Consider the following 14,093-nt stretch of genomic DNA (forward strand, 5'->3'; position numbering starts at 1 on the left):
CTGGTTTGAAAAGAGAATTGTTTTTGTTAAAACAGCTGATCAAAGGATATGGTGTTTTATACAATTATACGAATTTGCTCATATGCATAACTTTTTAGTCGATCCTATCTAATATTGTTTGGTTTTACAGGCAAAAGGAACTTTTGAGGCTATTAGAAGAAAGTAATAATTATTCTTTACAATCAGTGGAAGAATTTGCTTCTTTATTATGTTGCAGGGCAAGGATTTCATACGTTTTGGATGTAATAATCTAAAAGTCTTTAATCTAAACTTGCTGTTAATACTCGTTGGAATTCTTTAGCCTGTTTAAAAAATGTCTTGATTGGAGTAAAATTGGGATGACACCACATGCATCACAAATAAAGTGAAAGAAGTTACATATAAAATTTTTCATTAGGTTTACCCAGTTAAGTCACTTATGGTACAGCGTTTTAAAGTGAATATAGAAGATATTTGTGTCTTTTGTAAAATTTCCCCATATCATTTATTTTGGGAGTGTCAAACCTTTTTTTTTTTTTTTTGAAAGAGCGTATTTACTCACAAAGAAAAGTTATGAAGCCTGTTAGCTTTGAAGAAATTGATATTATGCTAAAATGTTTTTCGTTTGATGGTGATAATAATATTCTGTTTATGCTTGATTTGATTATAATTGCCCGTTATTATATTCATAAAGTCAAATGGAATGAAAAATGTTTGAAGAATTTAAAATAGAAATTAAAATATATTTAGAGACAATATCAAAAAGCTAAAACTTGACAGGAAGAAAGACTATACGGTTGTTTAAAAAATATTTATTTTTCATGTAAATTGCATTTCCTTTTTATTTGTATTTTTTCTCTTCCTCCCTTGTTTTTTATTTTGTTTTCATATTACCCTTGAAATATAGCCTATGGTTATATGTACTCCTGTTTGTAAACTATATTGTGTTCTTGTTAATATTCAATAAAAAGTATTGTCGGTGACGTCATAGGTTTAAAGTGAAAGTAAAAAGTTTCGCGTTTAACTTCTCCATTCTCCATCTTATAGGGATGGGCTGAGTGGATTCCTCACCACACCGATCATCTAACGGATTACCAGTTATTGTCGCTTGCGTAGTTGATGTTAAAGTTGGAGGATTTATGAGAATGTGAATTCAGTCAGATTGTAAGTTCAGTTGTCACGAGACGCTTTTCACTTATTCCTTTTCAGTTTCTAGATTTATTATTTATTTGACAGTTTTCATAAATGTATAACACATCTTAATATTAGCGTTGTTTATTGAATGTTTTGCGCTGTTTGTGACTGTTAACTTAATTTGTGTTAATATTTTGTTGATGTGAGGTAATGTTGTGTAGTTGTGTTTAAGAGCATCAAAATCTATTTCGTTACAAACTACATACTGGCGCATGAAATGTAACAAAATAAAATACAAAATACTGAGGTGAAAAATGTATTTAAATAAAATACAAGTAATTCGTATTTTGAAAATACAAAAATACTCTCACAATAATCTTAAGACTTTTTTATTACTGAAAGGTCAATAACACAAATATATGAGAAATGTGTAGGCTACAATCAAAATGGAGAAGTAGCTAAATAAAAACGCATGGGAATTAAATCTCTACAGGGCCTGAAATAGCTTCCTTACGTAAATGGCATGTTTAGCTAAGTTCACATCAATTGTGTGATACCACAAAACGTGGCATCGTATCACTGTTACTCTTCTCGTGCCTTAAAGGCTTAAATAAACATAGAGAGACATTTCCTCACAAATGGCTTTAAGAGAAGCAGCGCCACTTCTTCTCTTGTGTTTACTTCTTGGGGGGAGCTCGGTCAACAGGGTGTCACGTGATTTTCATGCATCTAACATGGACATTGCCAACGTCAGACCGAAAGTATGGCAAAATCATTTACTATGGTGATAAGCATGATGATTTTTCTTAAATATTTAAGTTTTTGAAATACTCTAAATATACTCCCTCAAAATATGTCACAAACTACATTTTATTTTTTTCCACACCTGCAAAATCCACTAAAGTAATTAAATACATATTTAAAATACATTTAATTGAAATACTGTCCATGTCTGTTGATGATGCAGTTGTTTCTTCAACACTCAGGATTCATTTATCTGAATTATAATGTCTGTTTATTCACTTTGATTTTAAGTTTATTTTGTGTCTGAATGTTATTTTCATTCAGTATCAGTTGTGGAGATCAGATTGATCAGATTCGATTCACCTCTGCAGCTTCATCATGGATCAAACACAAACATCAACACATGAAGATTTTTCTCCAGGATGCAGGTACTTTATAGAAACACTTTATTACACAACATTTATATTATAGAAAAATACTTAAGTGCTATTTTTAATTATGATCATCTTCAAAACATATTAGTAATGTAAATTAAAGTATTAAATATGTTGTGTGTTATAGTTCAGATCATCAGAAGAGATCAGATGCAGAGTTCAGTTGTGTGTCTATGAAGAGTGAAGCGTCTATGAATCCACCAATTCACTTTAAGAATGGATCAACATCTTCTGCTGTCAGGTATAAAACACTCTGAAACATGATTATAGCTTTTATATGATGATGTGTTTTGTTAAAGAGATGATAAATTATTCTTGTGATTGTGTTTAGTAAATGTTATCTTCATTATTATACAGCACATGATCACATAGAGAGACACATCTGTACAAACACTCAGTTACAGTCTTTATATTAAAATAGTGTAAATGAAAAAGTCATATGAAAGTTTTATTAACAAATGAGTTTTATAAATATGCGTATTAGGCCTGTTTATCAGCAAGAATCTGTCGGTACGGTATATATCCTGATACAATGGTTATGATAGGATAAGATCATCTGTGATACTGTAAGCGGGGTGATATTTCTTATTTTGGGAATAGAATAGGATATAACTTTAGGAAAACTGTCATCAAGAACATACCGCCATATGCAAACCTTAGCAAACAATATTTAAAGGTCATGGTTTTTTTTTGTGTTTTTAAAAGCTATTATTGTGTTTTTGGTGTGCAATATAACATTTGTTCATGTTTTACGTGTGATAAAATGTGGTATAAAATGGTGTTTTTTACACAATTTACTGATCTCTATAGCGCTGTTTTCACTGTCCTAAAAACAGGCTGATGTCTTCCTTGTTCTATGAAGTCCCTCCTTCAGAAATACATCATGAGTTCTGATTGTGTAGCTTGTTTAGTGTGTTGAGAATGACTTATTCCTGTGGGCGGAGTTTAGTCAAAAACTGTTCTAGTGACGTCATTAAAGCAGGAAGTAGAGGATTGTAGTCCAAACCGGCCGAAAGAGGAATTCTGTTAAAGAAAATATATCACCTGTTAGTGAACTTTGAGCTTTATCATTTTACAGATATTATTTATACACTAAGAGCAACATTACACACTAACTAAAGTTTGAAAAACAGGATCAGAAAGAATGTGACCTTTAACTTGTTGTGTTAATTTGCTCCAGAGTGAGTTAACAACCAGCTCAAACCCGTATAATACTGAACAGTTTGACCAGGACCCGTGCAGAACCAAAAATGCCAGAAATGTTATTCCCAAACCCTAGCTGGATCAAATCGGCACATTTTCCACAACACATTGCTATCAAAGCAATAAAACAAGTTGTAAAAATAAAACATTGTCTTATCAGAGACACAGCTACTGATATGTTTGTCTTGAACAATCCATTAAAATCATGAAAATGACTTGACATCCATGAATATAAGTGAAGTTTATGGCTTTATATGGACATTGGGATTTAACTTAATACATGTCAGGAGTGTGAAAACCAACAAAATTTAAAATAGAGGATGTCAAGAAAGCCCTGAGAGAATTGGCAAAGAAAATTGATGGAATGGCTGAAAATGTGGGCTGAAAACAATCTACTCACACAGAAGGATGAGAAAATTGCAGAGTTGGAAAAAAGAGTTGATGACTTGGAGCAATATATAAGAAAAGAAGATGTGGTCATCAGTGGCTTAAAAACAACCCACCGTACCTACTCCAATGTCATCCAAGAGGAAAGCAGCGAAGTTGATCTAACAGAGGGAGAAATATACACGTTGGAGGAGCAGGTGATTAAGTTCTTTAACAGCAGGGACATCTCTATTCACAAGGACAGTATCGCTGCTTGCTATACCCTCCCCAAAAGAAACAGACAAATGGAAAGATCCATCATTTTGAGATTTGCAAATAGAAAACAGAAAATAGAACTTTTGAAACAAGGAAAAAAGCTAAAGGATATGCAGGTGTATGTGAATGAACATCTCACAAAAAGGAATGTTAACTAGCTAAATGTGGCGTTACAAAAAGGGGGGGGGGTTAGTTTTAAAGAGAACATACCCCCAAAACACTGACTACGCCACCCTGGGACTTACACCCATACACATAAGGACACCCAGGTACGTATACAATTAAGCCAGAGACAAAGTTCAATTTAAAAATAGACAACACTTTATTTCAGTTATAAAACGCAATTTAAAACACATTCATACTTAGGAAGGGGGCAAATTATAATGGCTGCTGAGGCTTACCGGTGGAGGAAAAAGGAGTCACAAGGGCTTAGGGAAATAAAAAAAATAAAAAATAAAAATCACCCAGGTGATATAATTGAAATACAATAAATCACAGAAAAGAAACTAATAAAGCAAAAAAAAAAAAAAACTATAAATGGAAATACACTTAAATTACTTTGTACTGGCACAGAAGAAAAAAAAAAATCCCAACAATAAAGACAAAACACTTCACTAACCAAATTATAACAGGAAGCAAACCCCTTCAGCTGTATACAAACAGTTAAAATATTAGCCCACATAAAACAGGGAGCTCGCCTATTCAAACGTATGGCCGCAAATGGACCACTGGCCGTAGAGGCTGGAAAGCAGTAAGGTTGGTGACACAATGTTCAAAATATGTTCATCGCTAAACAGCAGCAATCCAACTGGCATGTAGTACTCGAATAGAATAACTGAGGTGACAGCAAGACATGCACGTCACACCCAGTACTCCAAAGCGGTTGTTTTGCGATTAAATGGAGTAATTAGTATAATGTTCTCAGCATGCACGTACATGAGCAACAGTCCAGGGCAGGCGTGCAGATTGAATAAAGTGTCTAGTGAAATGTTCTCAGCACGCACGTGCACGAGCAGCAATCCAGGGGGAGCGTGCGACAGCCACGTAAGGTGGTTAGTAAAATGTTTCAAGGACGCATGTTTACGCAACCAGTCATCCGGGACAAACGTACAACCATCGAACAGCACAGCTAACACTAAGGTTGTTATAACAAAGTATACAGCAGCTAGTGAATGAATGCTCTGCAGCTGAAGTCAGTCTCTAGTTGAACCAGCCCGGTCTCTGTTATTTACAAAAAAAATTATTAACCCCAATTCAACCATAAATAAAGCTGGCACCAAGTGCCTACATACCGATCAGGCATCGTTTTGTATCACATAGGAGAAGCCAGCTCAAAGGGTACAAACAGTACAGGTAGCCTTCAGTAACATCCGCTTTTGAATGCGTTGAGCGACCGTGTAGAGGATTAGCCGGAGATCTATGAACGTTCAGTACATAGTAAACGATAACGATAGCTGGTAACAGCGAGATACACAGAGACAGCAGAGCCGCTAACCTACCTGTTGTGCAGCAGCAAAACGCACTTCCTTCACCAGTGAGCAAGACAGCAGTCCAAAGGACCACGACGTGTATTTATGGAGAGAGCCAGGGGCAGCGATTGGCCACAAAAATGTAAAGTAATTACAAGTTTAACTTGTACTGCCACATAAACATGCAAGGGCACTGAAGAAACATAGGAAAATCAATTCAACATGGACAAGGGATTGTAAAATTTGGATACGAACAAATGCTTCATCTGGTGAGGAGATGAAGGTCCTCCTAATCCCGGACCTCAAAGACTTGGAGAAATATGGCATTGTTTAGCCAACAAGAACATTCTCTTGAGACCCAGATCTATCTGATACAGGTTTGTTTCACAGATAAAGAGTCCAATTTGGTTGTGGTGAGCAGATCCACATTTACTTGGAACAACCTCATGATAAAGGGACTCACTAGATCACGTGACCTGTTGACAGGGATGGCCGCTTGAGTCTTGAGGTCCTCTCTTCGGCGTTAATAAATCATCCGGCTACGCTGTAATTTTGACACAAAACGGACGTCTTTGTTTACAGTATCTAACTTTTAACGGGCAATGACTAAACGTCAACTTTTACCATCATCCCCAGAGAAAAACGGCTGAAAGACCCAGACGACGAGAAACTGTGCAACATGGTGGCTGACGAGCTTAAACTACAGCTTGGAGTCGTTTGAAAAATTTTTAGGGAGGAGATCCAACCGATGGTGGAAAGAATCGGCTCTCTCGAAAAAGAGATGAACGCGATTAGCAACAATTTCGATAACATCCAATCCGCGGTACGAAAAGTGAAACAAGACTCGGTCGAAGTCAAACAGGCCGTGGTTACGCTACAAGACAAGATGGCGAGGCTGGAGGATAAGAGCAGACAGAGTAACCTGCGTCTTGTCGGCCTTAAAGAGGGGGAAGAAGGAGACGATCCTGTGGGTTATCTACAAGCTCAGCTGCCAAGATGGATTCCGGCTCTTCAAAACAGCAGGTTGGAAATAGAAAGAGCACATCGAATCTACACCGGGGATAGCAAAAGAAAGGGCCCGCGAACACTGATTTTCAAACTGCTACGGTTCCAAGACAAAAAACGCCATCCTTAAAGTAGCTCGCGCCGCAGGCCAAATTTCTCATAAAGGCAACCTGCTTTACTTCTACCTGGACTATAGTAATCAAACCGCCACTTAAAGACGGGAGATGAACTTATCCAGGAAGAAGCTCACGCAGATAGGCATGTCCTCCTTCATGATCTACCCATCTGTAGTAAAGGTAACGCACCACGGATCAACAACACTCCTCCAAACACCGTCGGAAGTGGAAACGTATCTCGCTCAACAACAGGCTCTCACCACCCCTCCATCGGCACGCAACAACACCCCAGCCGAAGCGTTGATGGAAGCCAGTCCTTGATATTGAAGGGAAAGTCGACATTCTGGTCTACGGCGTGGCTTTGTCAAGAAAGTTATGGACAAATCGCGATGCGGAAGTGAGCCCGAGCTCGGGTGATCGACTGTTACACCGGGCACGTATCCCGAATATGTAATTTCTCAGGCAGACAGGAGAGTTTGTTCCTACTCTCCGCTTACTGCCTTTCCATTTAGTTCTGACTGTTGTTCATTTAATGTTCCAGATGCCATGATATGTTTTTGTAGGTCCGCACATTTTTTTTTTCACTTAAAATGTATGCATTGCTGTGTCTGATCTATGGCTCTTAACGTAATTTCTTGGAAAGTCAATGGTTTAAATGGTGCAATCAAAAGAACAAAGTGCTTAGATTATTTAAGATCTAAAAAGGTGTCAGTTGCATTGATACAAGAATCTCATTTAAAAGCAGGTGACATTAACAGATTTCAAAACAGGCATTATAAATTAATCTCCTCTTCCTCCTCCATAATAAAACAAAGGGGCTGATGATACTTATAGCCCGTCATCTCCCTTTCACACTAGACGCGGAGAAGGCCTTCGATAGAATTGAATGGGGATTCTTATGGGCGGTCCTTGATCACCTAGAAGTCGGTCAGGAATTCATTAATATGGTCAAAACCCTTTATAATAACTGCTCAGCCAGTGTGCTAACTGGCTCCATAATTTCCCACCCCTTTACTTTGGGTCGTGGTACCCGTCAAGGTTGTCCGCTATCGCCCATTCTTTTTACACTTTCAGTAGAGCCGCTAGCACAAGCAGTGCGCCAGTCCTCGATTATTCGTCCCATTATTTGTGTAAATATCTCACACAAAATTTCTCTCTACGCGGATGACATTCTGCTCTATGTATCTGATATATCATCATCAGGTCCTGAATGTTTAAACCTTTTTAACATATTCGGTGCTCTATCCGGTTACAAAATTAATTGGAATAAATCCGCTTTAATGCCACTCAATGATGCATCAAAACGGGAATGTCTCAATCTACCATCTCAGATTCCCATAGTCCAACAATTTACATATCTGGGCATCACCATCTCATCCCCAATTTCCCAAATTTCAAATTTTATTATCAAACTCTGCTGAGCAAGATTAAAGAAGATCTAATCAGATGGTCCCCTTTATGTTTGGCTCTTCATGGAAGAATATCCACCATCAAAATGGACGTACTTCCAAGGGTTAATTTTTTATTCTCCACCATACCAATTGCACCACCTCTATGCCTTCTCAAAGAACTTAAAACAGCCATTAGTAAATTTATATGGAATAAGAAAAGACCCAGAATTAGACTTAAAACAATGCAACGTAAAAAACCTGACGGAGGTTTATCCTTTCCTGATTTTAAACTATATAAGATGGCTTTTCAGATGAGACCAATTAAAATATGGGCTAACCCTGACTCTTTAGTTACATGGCGCAGTATAGAAGCAAACATTGTCCATCCGATTCACTTACAAGATCTACCATTCTCTGCCATAACTAAAGATTTTAAGAAAAAGCTTGGACCTATCATTGAATATTCTTTAGAAACTTTTAAAAACATTGAAAAAATCAAGGGAGGTCCCTTCTTATATACAAAATCTACACCTACAGTTCAAAATTATTCAACCCCCAATGATGTTAAGGGTTTTAGGGAATTTAGTGTACATTTGTAATTGTATTCAGAATGAAATCCTACAATGACTTCTTAAAGAACCAAATGCAACTAAAATGACATCAATTGGTTTTGTAATATAGTAGTAAATGTTTCTTTTGTGAATTCTTCATTGACACAATTATTCAACCCCTTAAAGAACTACCACTCTGAAGAACAGAGGTTCATTGAAGTGTTTTCAATCAGGTATTGAAAACACCTATGGATGTCAGGGAACAGCAATAAAGCCTAATAAGCACCAATTAGGCAGCTTTAAAATGACTGTGATACTCAACTCCTTCTAAACATTTACTGGTGTGGTTACAAACATGGTGAAGTCAAAAGAATGGTCCAGGAAGACAAGAGAAGAGGTGATTAATCTTCACAGGAAGGGCAATGGCTATAAGAAGATTGCAAAGATGTTAAACATACCAAGAGACACCATAGGAAGCATCATTCGCAAATTCAAGGCAAAGGGCACTGTTGAAACGCTTCCTGGTCGTGGCAGAAAAAAGATGCTAACTGCGACTGCTGTGCGCTATCTGAAGTGTAGAGTGGAAAAAAGTCCCCGTGTGACTGCTGAGGAACTGAGAAAAGATTTGTCAGATGTGGGTACTGAAGTTTCTGCTCAGACAATACGGCGCACCCTGCGTACTGAAGGCCTCCATGCCAGAACTCCCAGGCGCACCCCCTTGCTGTCTCCAGAGAATAAGAAGAGTCGACTGCAGTATGCCAAAAGTCATGTGGACAAACCACAGAAGTTTTGGGATAGTGTTCTGTGGAAAATTAGAACTGTTTGGGCCCATGGATCAACGCTATGTTTGGAGGAGGAAAAACAAGGCCTATGAAGAAAAGAACACCTTGCCTACTGTGAAGCATGGTGGGGGGTCAATCATGCTTTGGGGCTGTTTTGCTTCTGCAGGTACAGGGAAACTTCAGCGTGTGCAAGGTACCATGAATTCTCTTCAGTACCAGGAGATATTGGATGACAATGTGTTGCAGTCCGTCACAAACCTGAGGCTTGGGAGACGTTGGACCTTTCAACAGGACAATGATCCCAAGCATACCTCCAAATCCACTAGAGCATGGTTGCAGAAAAAAGGCTGGAACATTTTGAAGTGGCCATCGCAGTCACCAGACTTAAATTCGATTGAGAACCTCTGGTGGGACTTAAAGAAAGCAGTTGCAGTGCGCAAGCCTAAGAATGTGACTGAACTGGAGGCTTTTGCCCATGATGAATGGGCGAAGATACCCGTAGATCGCTGCAAGACACTTGTGTCAAGCTATGCTTCACGTTTAAAAGCTGTTTTAACTGTAAAAGGATGTTGTACTAAGTACTAAGATTGAATGTCACTTGGGGGTTGAATAAAACTGAAAATGATGTGAGCACAGAAAAGACATTTGTGGTTATTTTATTATAAATGTTATGTTATATTTGTCTGACCTACACATGCCTCTTTGATGTAATTGTAAGCAGGATGACTGAATGATCAAAATCAATGTCAAAACAATCAATTTCAGTTGGGGTTGAATAATTTTGAACACAACTGTATATGGCACAATGTCAATATACAGACTGGACATTTGTATTCAAAGCCTGGTCTGATTCCGGTATTTATACTTTAAATGACATTTATAACAACAAAGGCCTTGAGTTGTTCCAAGATTTAAGCAGAGAGTTTTCTATACCTGGATTTTCTTTTTTTTATATTTAAGATTGAGATCAGCCCTTAAAGCATATGGTGTCCCCTGGTCCCCAGAGTTACGGATACACCCCTTATGGGATTGGCTAGACCTTAAGATCCCTAGCAGTGGCTTAGTATCGAAAGTCTACGACTCAATTCTTTTTTCTCAATATTCATCTATCTTAGCCACATATTCCTGGGAACGTGAAGACATAGCCAAACCCGACTGGGACAATGTATGGGGAAATTGTTTCACTGCCTCTAAGAATTTGGCGCACCAGATGATCCACTACAAATCTATTAATAAGGCTTATCTTACCCCAAGTGTTCTGTACAAGATGAAGTTTAGAAATTATCCCTATTGTCATATTTGTAATAACTCCATTATAGGTTCATATATACACATGTTTTGGGAATGTCCTATGGCGCTGTGGTACAATTTTGATATCAATCTGTTAGCCTTTAATAGCTTACTCATTTGCACTTGTAATTTTGCTGAGCAGACACAAAACATTGAGGTTAGGAGACAATTTTTTATTTTTATGGGTCAGAGTAAATTTTCATGTTGGTGTTGTTTTTGTGTTGAGATCTTGTAGGATATTAGTCATTCAAAAACAAAACACTCATTAAAAAGCTAAAGTATTAGCTTTATTTTGAGTCATCTTTTAGCGATCAAGTTAAAGCCGTGTGGCAGCTAGCTTATCATGTTTGACAAGAAGTCAGTTGGGGATGGTTGTCACATAACTTGCGGGGTTGGTTGTCACATAAGAATATTGGACATGTAGACCTTTTAAGACTGTTTGTCTGTTTGTTTGTTTTTGTTTGCTGGTAATATAAAAGAAATAAAGCATTAAATAAAAAGGTTTTAACACTAAAAATTATTTCATTTTATTAATCAACACAGTAGACAATAGGCTTTATGCCCAGCTGCACTACTTCCTTAACTTCAGCCAGCTTCTTGTTTCCTGTCTGCCATTATTGGACAAACTGATTAATCCAGGTGTGCCTGACCTCAGTAGTCACAACAACAATAATCAGACACACCTGGATTAATCAGTTTGTCCAATAATGGCAGACAGGAAACAAGGAGCTGGCTGAAGTTCATAGTGCAGCTGGGCATAAAACCTATTCAAGTAACTGATCACCCACTTTAATCCCATTGTTTAAACATAAGGGGAATTAATAACAACTATCATATGGGTGGTATTCATATTAAAACTTATTTGCAGTTTCTAGCTTAAAAAACTAAAAAGTTACACATTATCTTTTCAGATCCCAATTTATCATTAAAATCCTATTGAACCTCTATAGGGACAACCAACCCCATACCCTGTGACAACCAACCCCGTGATGGGGTTGGTTGTCACATTGTGTCAGAGTGTCTTTGATGGTTAATTACTTCCTGTTACAATACATTCGAAAAGTAAAATGTATACACATTTAAAGCCAAGACTTCAAAGTTTCATTTCATGTAGGAATTACTGCTGAAAGATTTTTTGAAGATGAGCAATTCATGCATGAGTAAAAATTGTGACAACCAACCCCGGTCTCCCCTACAGGCCTATTTCCATGTATAACCAAACCGAGCAGAATTACCACCCACTCAGCAACAGTAATAGATAATATTTTAACAAATAATGAGTAGTAACTTAGAAAGTGGATTGTTAATAAATAATATTACTGACCATCTGCCAATATTTGTATTCCATGAATGTAAACACAATAATTTAGATACCAGCAAAATAAATATAACAGAGGAGATTAAAAACAGATCCCTCCCTGAATCAATAAAAAAATGACTAGCTAGCTCAAGACTGGAAGCATGTTTATGAAGAAGGGGACGTTGACTTAGCCTATAACTCATTTCTAAATACCTTTTTGACTTTGTATTACAAAAATTGTCCAATTCAGCAATCAGAGATAACATCTAAACGTCCACATAAACCCTGGGTTACAAGGGGTCTGATGAATTCCTGCAAAAAAAAAATACTTTATATAAAGACTTTGTTAAGTACAGAACTGAAGAGAAAGAAATTAAATATAAAACATATAAAAACAAATTAACAGTTATCTTAAGAAAATATAAAAAAAGATTATTATAGTAGATTGCTGGAAACCAATAAAAATAATATAAAGGCTACGTGGAACATTTTAAATTCTATTATCAGAAGGGAAAAAACAAGTATTGGATTTCCAAATGAAATTATTGATAAGGGTAACACAACTAAAACATGGATGAGGTCGTGGCTGGCTTCAATAAATTCTTTGTAAACGTAGGCCCTAATCTGGCTAATGAGATAATCCCACCGCAAGAGGGTGATGTCTCACAATTTGTTGAAGAAAGAAATTATTATTTTTAAACTATTTTTTTGAGAGACACTGATAAAACTGAAATACTTGATATTGTCAATAACTTTAAAAATAAAACATCAAGAGACAGTAATGATATTGATATGTTTTTAATTTGTTTTAAAAACAATTAATTGTAGCAATAGTAGATCCCATAGTATACATTTGAAGAGTTTCCTTGCAAAACGAGATAACCACCGTTTTTTTAATTGTTCAGAAATCTTATTTTTTGATTGTGCATTCCAATTAATTTCAATGCAACTGCAGTTGGTTTGTTTTGTTTTAAACCTTCATAACTTAAAAAATACAGCTAAGTAGCACCATAAAACAAAATAATAACATGATAACATAATAACAAACATGTTTTGACAAAAATGTTAAAAAAATGGATTTATCTCGTTTTGCAACGAAACTCTTCATTTCCAATCTCTCTCTGAAATTGTTTTTTTCCCACAAAGATGAAAATAGCTAAAGTCGTTCCTATTTTTAAAGCTGGTGAACAGAATCTTTATACCAACTATAGGCCAATTTCATTGCTTCCCCAATTTTCTAAAATTCTGGAGAAGATATTTTCCACCAGATTGGACAGTTTTATTGATAAATATGAGATCTTTACTGATAGTCAATATGGTTTTAGATCAAATCGTTCTACATCTCTGGCTCTAATTGACCTGGTGGAAGAATTAACAACTAGTATTGATGACAAGAAGTTTGACCTTTTTTTGTTTAAAAAATTGGAAATGTATGGAATTAGGGGAATAGGACTAAATTGGATAAAAAGCCATTTAGAACATAGACAACAATTTGTGCAGATGGGAGAGATAAAGTCAAAGCTCCAAAATACATTATCTGTGTGATAATACCAGATTAGAAAGAGTTTTTGAAAATTCCTTTCTGGGAGTAATAATCGACCATAAGCTCAGCTGAAAACCACAAATTAATCATATTAGTTCTAAATTGGCAAAGATTACTGGTATACTGTGTAAAGTGGACACATATTGAACCAGGAAACAATGTATACTTTATATTAAACCCTTTTTCTTCCTTATTTGTACTATTGTACGGAGGTGTGGGGCAATACCTATAAAACCACCCTAAAGACGATATGCACTATGCAGAAAAAGGTAATGAGAATAGTTTCTTAGAGCTTAATCCACTCATTATTCCAGATCATAACATCTACTGTATGTGCTGTCACTGTGACGGGTGACTTTTATCTTGACTCAATTTATGTTAAATGGACTGTTTGACTGTAATGATTGCTCGTTCAGTGCAATGGGCTTGACATTAGCATTGTTTTTTGCTAACATCTCTGTGCTGTCTAAGCAAACATTTTTATATACGGTTCATTTATAAAAAATGGGA

The 14,093-nt window shown here is 36.5% G+C and overlaps 1 protein-coding gene across 1 annotated transcript in view; it reads left to right on the forward strand.

The window, feature by feature from the left end:
* Positions 1-1,000: 1,000 nt before the first annotated feature.
* LOC141363207 (protein NLRC3-like) overlaps positions 1,001-14,093 on the forward strand; it is a 261,612-nt gene continuing 248,519 nt past the window's right edge. Inside the window, exon 1 of the mRNA XM_073865808.1 lies at positions 1,001-1,143. The gene's annotated coding sequence lies outside the window, so the exon portion shown is untranslated. The remainder of the gene's footprint in view (positions 1,144-14,093) is intronic.

This window comes from Misgurnus anguillicaudatus, unplaced genomic scaffold (assembly GCF_027580225.2).
Source record: "Misgurnus anguillicaudatus unplaced genomic scaffold, ASM2758022v2 HiC_scaffold_33, whole genome shotgun sequence".
Taxonomy (NCBI): domain Eukaryota; kingdom Metazoa; phylum Chordata; class Actinopteri; order Cypriniformes; family Cobitidae; genus Misgurnus; species Misgurnus anguillicaudatus.